This window comes from Danio rerio, chromosome 4, assembly GCF_052040795.2.
Source record: "Danio rerio strain M-AB ecotype USA chromosome 4, GRCz13ab, whole genome shotgun sequence".
NCBI lineage: Eukaryota > Metazoa > Chordata > Actinopteri > Cypriniformes > Danionidae > Danio > Danio rerio.
The window spans coordinates 55,195,001-55,201,465 of NC_141024.2; the positions used below are offsets into that span (position 1 = coordinate 55,195,001).

At 40.5% G+C, this 6,465-nt stretch overlaps 1 protein-coding gene across 2 annotated transcripts in view; it reads left to right on the forward strand.

Annotated features, from left to right (window-relative positions):
* Positions 1–3,974, forward strand: part of LOC565296 (NACHT, LRR and PYD domains-containing protein 3-like) — an 18,521-nt gene extending 14,547 nt beyond the window's left edge. The window contains exon 10 of one of the 2 annotated variants that reach the window (XM_087247214.1): positions 1–3,974. This exon is cut by the window's left edge and continues 2,421 nt beyond it. The gene's annotated coding sequence lies outside the window, so the exon portion shown is untranslated. The other variant, NM_001444613.1, reaches the window with a different exon arrangement.
* The last annotated feature ends 2,491 nt before the right edge of the window (positions 3,975–6,465 follow it).

Here is a 6,465-nt window from a genome sequence, read left to right on the forward strand (position 1 = left end):
TTGGGGCCAGCAGCCGGCCTTTTTCGGCCCGCCGAATACCTTGGGCCAAAGAGGGCCAGCCGGGGCTTCGGGGCAGAGTGAAAGGAGAGGCGAGTACAGTTTTCCGATCGCACACGAGTACATGCGCCAAACACATAAACAAATAAATAAATAAGGGAAAGAAAACATCTGGAACAAATTGTAGGCTGGGGTCTTTTTTGCATATGATCGCCCTTATGTTTCTCTTTTAAATGTAAGGCTGTTGCATAAAATGATAGTTTTTATAAGTGACTTTTCTTTGCTGCATCTCTTTGATGTTTCAATAACGCATAATAATCTTTACACCATATTAAAGACACAGCAGACAGTAAAGGTTTTCAAGAGGTTTTGTCAAGTTTAATAAGTGTGTTTTTGCACGTTTAGATGCCTGTTTCAAGAGTTCACACTTAGCTGATGATTGATTATAAGCAAGTTTGGCATGCTGTCCCGGGAGAGAGCCCTGAGCTCGAAGGTTCTTGAGCCCTGGGCTCCCTCCCGTTTGGAGGAAGAGAGGGGAGCCTCGAGCTCAGGTAGATCTCGACAACTCCCCTTTTAATAATAGCTAAAGACTAAGATTGAAAGCTATTAAAAGATATGCTGCATTATTAGATTACCTGTATTGAAATTTAGATTTAACGATTAACTTGTTGTACATGTTTTTGGAATGTGGGAGGAAACCGGAGAACCCGGGGAAAACCCACGCAAGCACGGGAAGAACATGCAAACTACACACAGAAACGACCACCGGCCTGTTAAGGAACTAGAACCGGTGACGTTCTTGCTGTGAGGCGACAGTGCTAGTCACTGAGCTACCGTGCTGCCCTATGGAGGGAAAGGTGAAAAGGTAGGGGTGGAAGGGGAGATTCTTCAAATCGAAGATGACTGTAGTGAGAAAACCCTGGCTCTTTATAGTGGTTAGGAATGGCCTGATTGGTGGATCAAGCGTGCTAATGCTGAACCAGCCGTGTTCAATCATAATCACGTGCTCCTCTCAAAATTAAGCTGCGTCCCAAATGGCACACTATACACTATGCACTCATGCACTATGTACTTATGCACTTACACACTCAACAGGATAGTATATGTATGTAGTGTCGTCCCAAATGGCACACTTATGTATTTTTACTAAGCGGAAATTCGAACCGTTTTCCTGATGACGTTTGACGGTTGCCAAATCAGTGAAATAAACGACTGAATTATCAAGTAATACCTGCCTTGAGTATTGCTGCATTCACCATCGGGAGGCGCTATAATCACTCTCGTAGGAGAATTTTGCTTTCACCATCCAAAATAAATAGTTATTCAACATGTGCGTCCGATCGCTCCGCCCCTTCCGCTACGTAAGCAAACCTGCTGTCGTTGAGTGCGTGAAGTGTCCATCATTACACACTTCATTTTAGCGGCTGAATGAGTGCATCATCCGGGTAATTAAAGTGCACTTATTATTTTGAGAGTTTTCAATGTGAACACACTACTTACACTATTTATACTACAAAATGGTGTAAAATAGTGCATAAGTATGCGATTTGGGACGCAGCTTCTGTTTATGAATAAACTTCACTTCAAGAGTTCACACTTAGCTGATGATTGATTATAAGCAAGTTTGGCATGCTGTCCCGGGAGAGAGCCCTGAGCTCAAAGGTTCTTGAGCCCTGGGCTACCTCCCGTTTGGAGGAAGAGAGGGGAGCCTCGAGCTCAGGTAGATCTCAACAACTCCCCAAAATGCTCCACTCGGGACAGCAGCCGCGTATTTGAAGAACCCCCCAAAAGGCACAGGAGGTTAATGCCATATCCGGCTGCTGAAAAGTGATACAGAAATAGCTTGGAGGAGCAACAGAGACTGGTGTGGGTGTAAAAATTAACTGAAAGTGCTTATGTATGACTATGTGTGCTCCCGGGGCCGGTTAATTGTAAGGACCAGCGGGAGAGTGAGTGGGGTAAGTGTAAAGGTTTAAAACATATGTGGTGAGTTTCGTAAAGGTTTAGTATAGTAGTGATGGAAAATGAAGCTGTAAGGTTCTGCGGAGCTGTAGCTGCAGATGAGAAGCGGTTGACAGATTAACCACTTCGGCAGTCCAATGGGGGGTGGCTTGCTGTCTGGATGTCGATGGAGAAGTGGAACTGGTGCGAAGTCTGGTGGATGATCGGGTGGATCGGCGGCTTCTTGTGGCGTTCTGGGGCTCTGTTTGAGGTACAGAGGGGAGTTCGGGTGCTGCTGGCTCTTCTGTAAAGGTGAGTGGTACTGTATTGGCTGGATTGATGGTGGAATTACTGGGGCTGTTGCCGTTGTTGTTGTTGATTTCCATTTTTTGAAGGTAGTGTAGATTGATGGGCAGTGGTAAGGGTTATTGTTGATGTAGCTGTTGATTAGCTTTAGCTTGCTTCGCCATGCTGTTGTTGTTGTCGTTGTCGTAGTTGTTGTCGTTGTTATTGTTGTAGTAGTTGTTGTAGTAGTTGTTTTTGTAGTAGTTGTTGTAGTAGTAGTTGTTGTTGTTAAAGTAGTTGTTGTTGTTGTTGTTGTTGTAGTTTTCGTTGTTGTCTGTCGTAAGCGTTGCTTGCTTTGTTCTTCAAATCAAAGATGACTGTAGTGAAAAAACCCTGGCTCTTTATAGTGGTTAGGAATGGCCTGATTGGTGGATCAAGCGTGCTAATGCAGAACCAGCCATGTTCAATCATAATCACGTGCTCCTCTCGAAATTAGTTTATGAATAAACTTCACGTATGTGTGTGAGACCGAGGAAAAGAGCGCTCCATTCATAGCTCTGTTGATGCCGCACAGCTTTTTTCTTTTCTTTTTATTGTTTTAATTTATTTTGGAGATAATACACTATATGAATACAACAGAAAGACATTAAACTTTACAAATTTCATGTCCACTTTTGTAGGCTCAAAATAATAGTGTCATATCTAGATAAAATAGCCCTATATTGAAATAATTTAAAGAATTACAAATATCAGATATAATAAAATCACATTAAATAAATAAACCAATATAAAACTAACAAAAGCTATAGCTATAACAATTAGGTACTATATCAAACTGTTTCAAATTTATATTAAACTTTCATTTTTCAAAAGCCTCTTTGAAAAAAAGATTTTAGATATTTTCTAAAAAAAATAAATAAATAAATAAACAAACACCGGAAAATGTTTTAAATATTTGGGATGAATGTTGGACAGATTCTGTCTAGAGGATGTTATAAAATACATTTTATATCGAGTTATTAACGGAGAATTGTATATATGTGGTGTTATATTATGGATGTGTGTGCTCCCTGCGCCGGGTCCCTCCGTTGGTGGCAAGACCACTGGATTTTAATGCCAACAGTCGGTCGGCGAGTAAATTAATATGATGAATGAAAACACACAGGCATGTGCGTATAGACATGCGTTGTACTGCTGTACAGTAACGTGTCATTTGTTTGTTTTGGTTGTCCTAATTTTAATAGTTTTGTGATGATGTGCTTTATCTGCATGATTCTCGCTGAAGTGGGCGGTTTGAGTGACGTTCGATTCGGGGGATGTTCTGGGGGCGGGGTTTGCGTGACGCGCTGCGAGCTATTAGACCCACAGTGGAAATGTGACGTGATTTCCGCCTCACTGCTCAACCTCCCGGGCGATTGGCCCGGCCTGGCCCGATATAAGCCCTGGCTCGCACTGGCCTGATAGTGGAAATGTGGCTAATGACCCGCTCCACTGTCTCCAACACACAACACTGGAACTCTTTACTTGTGGACTTACTGTTGGACCTAATGTCTTCACCTTTATCCTGTTTTATATTTTAATCTAATCTAATCTCCACAGAATTAACAATTACAGTACAAATAACAGAAGAGTGATCTGAAAACCCAACAGGAATTATTTTACAATCTTTGACACAATCTGCTTGAAAATGAAACATGTAAAATCTATCAAGCCTTGCCATTGAAATAAAATGATTCTCACTATGTGCCCAAGTGTGCTGTCTATTTTCATGATGATCATTCCTCCACACATTGCATAAATCAAACACTCTTACTCATTGTGGAAGCACTTTTAGTGAAGCAGGATGTGTTTCTGAGTGATTTGGATCTCTCTTCTCATTCTCTGTGCTGTTAAAATGAAAAACTCTTCTGATTTGATATCTTTAAGGACAGCACTAAAAGCATTGGAGAAATCTATTCTTTCATCTGCTTTGTAGGAGCGTAAATATTTAAAGAAATCATTAAAATATTCTCAAGTTTTGCTTTAATTTGTAATAAACGTCCTTTGACTATTTCTTTCTCTCCACATAGAATTGGTGAAAACTGCTGTGAAAACAATAGAGCTACTCCTCCACTATTAGAGGACATGTGACTCATGAACACTTGAGCATCCCATTCTGTTCTCCAGTCTGTTTCATTAAATAAAGCACTCTGAGACTCTTGAATGAAGGTCACATCAATACGTTTTATCTTTATAAACTCAAACAGACACATTCTCTTCTGACTGTTTCTAGCAGCATTCAAGTGTAGAGCTCCAATCTTAATGTCTCTCATAAATGACAGAAACAGTCAAAAACAGAAGAAGCTATCACACCATGTCCTGTTCTTCATCTTCATGCATTTATTTTCTCATTTTTATCATGAATTTTCTAAGACGGTACACTTCCTGATCACAGAAAGCTCCTTCCTTCATGCACCTCTTTACATCTCTTATAAGAGCAGATGGATCTGGACAATAGTCTTCAGCTTCAGTCTCTTTGTTTCTCTTGAAAGCTGAGTTAGTTGTTCAGTGTTGTACACCACTGGCTGCTCTTCATCCTCATTTAGTGATGAAGAAAAGAGCAGCCTGAATCATTGGAGTCTGAAGAATCGCTGTCAATGTCTGAAACTGCACTTTCAGTCTCGCTCTTGTCTTCTTTGGCCTGTGTTATTGTCGACTTACCTCTGCCTTTTCTCCTCTTTATTGGAGCTTTGAAAAATGCCTCAGTTTGCATTTCTGCTTCATTTCCAGCCTCGTTGCTTTTTCCAGTGACTGCTATATTTTCTGTCAATACTGGCGTAACACTGTGACCATTCATGCCATCTATCTCAGAATTAACTGAAGCAGGTACAACAGAAGCGCCTGCAACAATTTCAGCCAGAGTCAATGTATTTGATTCAGACTCTACTGCCACCTCAGAGACTGGACCATCAGCAGAAGATGCCACAGTCTCTGCAGCAGTGCAGCATCTACCTGCTTTCAATCTGAGTGTTTTCCTAAGGCACTGAACACGACTCTTCCAAACACCGAACATGCGCTCGACTAAAGCCCTTGTGCGCATATGAGCCTGGTTGTAGCTGAAATCCTTTTGAGCATGCCCACTGACACCAAGCAAAACTCCATTAAGATCTCTTCTGTCAAACTGAGTATACAGAGATGAGTTGAGGAGGATCATGAGTTGCACTTTTCCACCGTGCAGCAATGTTTGAAAACTCTGACTTGGGGAGTTCATACACCTTGAACATTGATGGAAACCCAGCTCTTTTGGTTCCTGTATTCCTCCGCATCTGGAGTAGAGACGCTTAATGGGAATATGGGTTCCTTTTATGCAACCAATGACTCCTGGGACATTTCCATATTCATTGAACAGTACCTTGTAGTTAGCCTGGGTTCCAGCATCAGGGTGGTTTACGTGATGTGCTTTTAATTCACAAATGGTTTACTTTATGCATCTCGAACACTTAATTCATCAAAACCTTGCACTGGGTCACTTCTGTCTGCAAGAACTTGCCTGACTGATGGAAAGCGCTGATCATCATTGACATAGTCCAGGTAATCCATGTGTCCTCCAAATGAAATGAATCTGAAGTTAAACCTGCCTCCTGATAGGTTTATTTAAGCCTCAGTTTAGTCCTGAAGTTGCTCTAGTGTTCCTCCAGGAAATCAGCCTATTCAATTCTGGACTAGACTAAGTCTTAGACTTTTAAAACCGAGACAGAGAAAGCACATTTCTGTTAGTCTGATCTAAATGGCCATTTCAGTCTAGGACTACGCTTAATCTTGGTCCAGGAAACCACCTCTTAATAAAGTAAAGGAATGCCATGTTAAAATATTACAGATATATATTAGCCATGCAATGATTTATGTGTTAGATTTGTAAAATGAGTCAGACACTATTATTTAATGACTGTTTCAGTTGTGATTACACTAAACTATTCTGGTTTCTCGTGATCTCATTATTATATTTCAGTGTTCTGTAAATTGATCATTATAACTGATTAAGATAATCTTGTTTATGGATTGTGAACTAAAACTCTCACACTATTTGGAAAACATCACATTCACTAAACACAATGTGCTAACTGATCCTGAATCTGTCAACTTTTTTCCACCGATCTAAAGGTTTTAATCACTCCCTGATTTCAATATAGAGTTACTGTAAAGATCTATTCAGATGATTAAGTTATCTGTATTTAATTTAAACATTTCATTTTATAATGATTT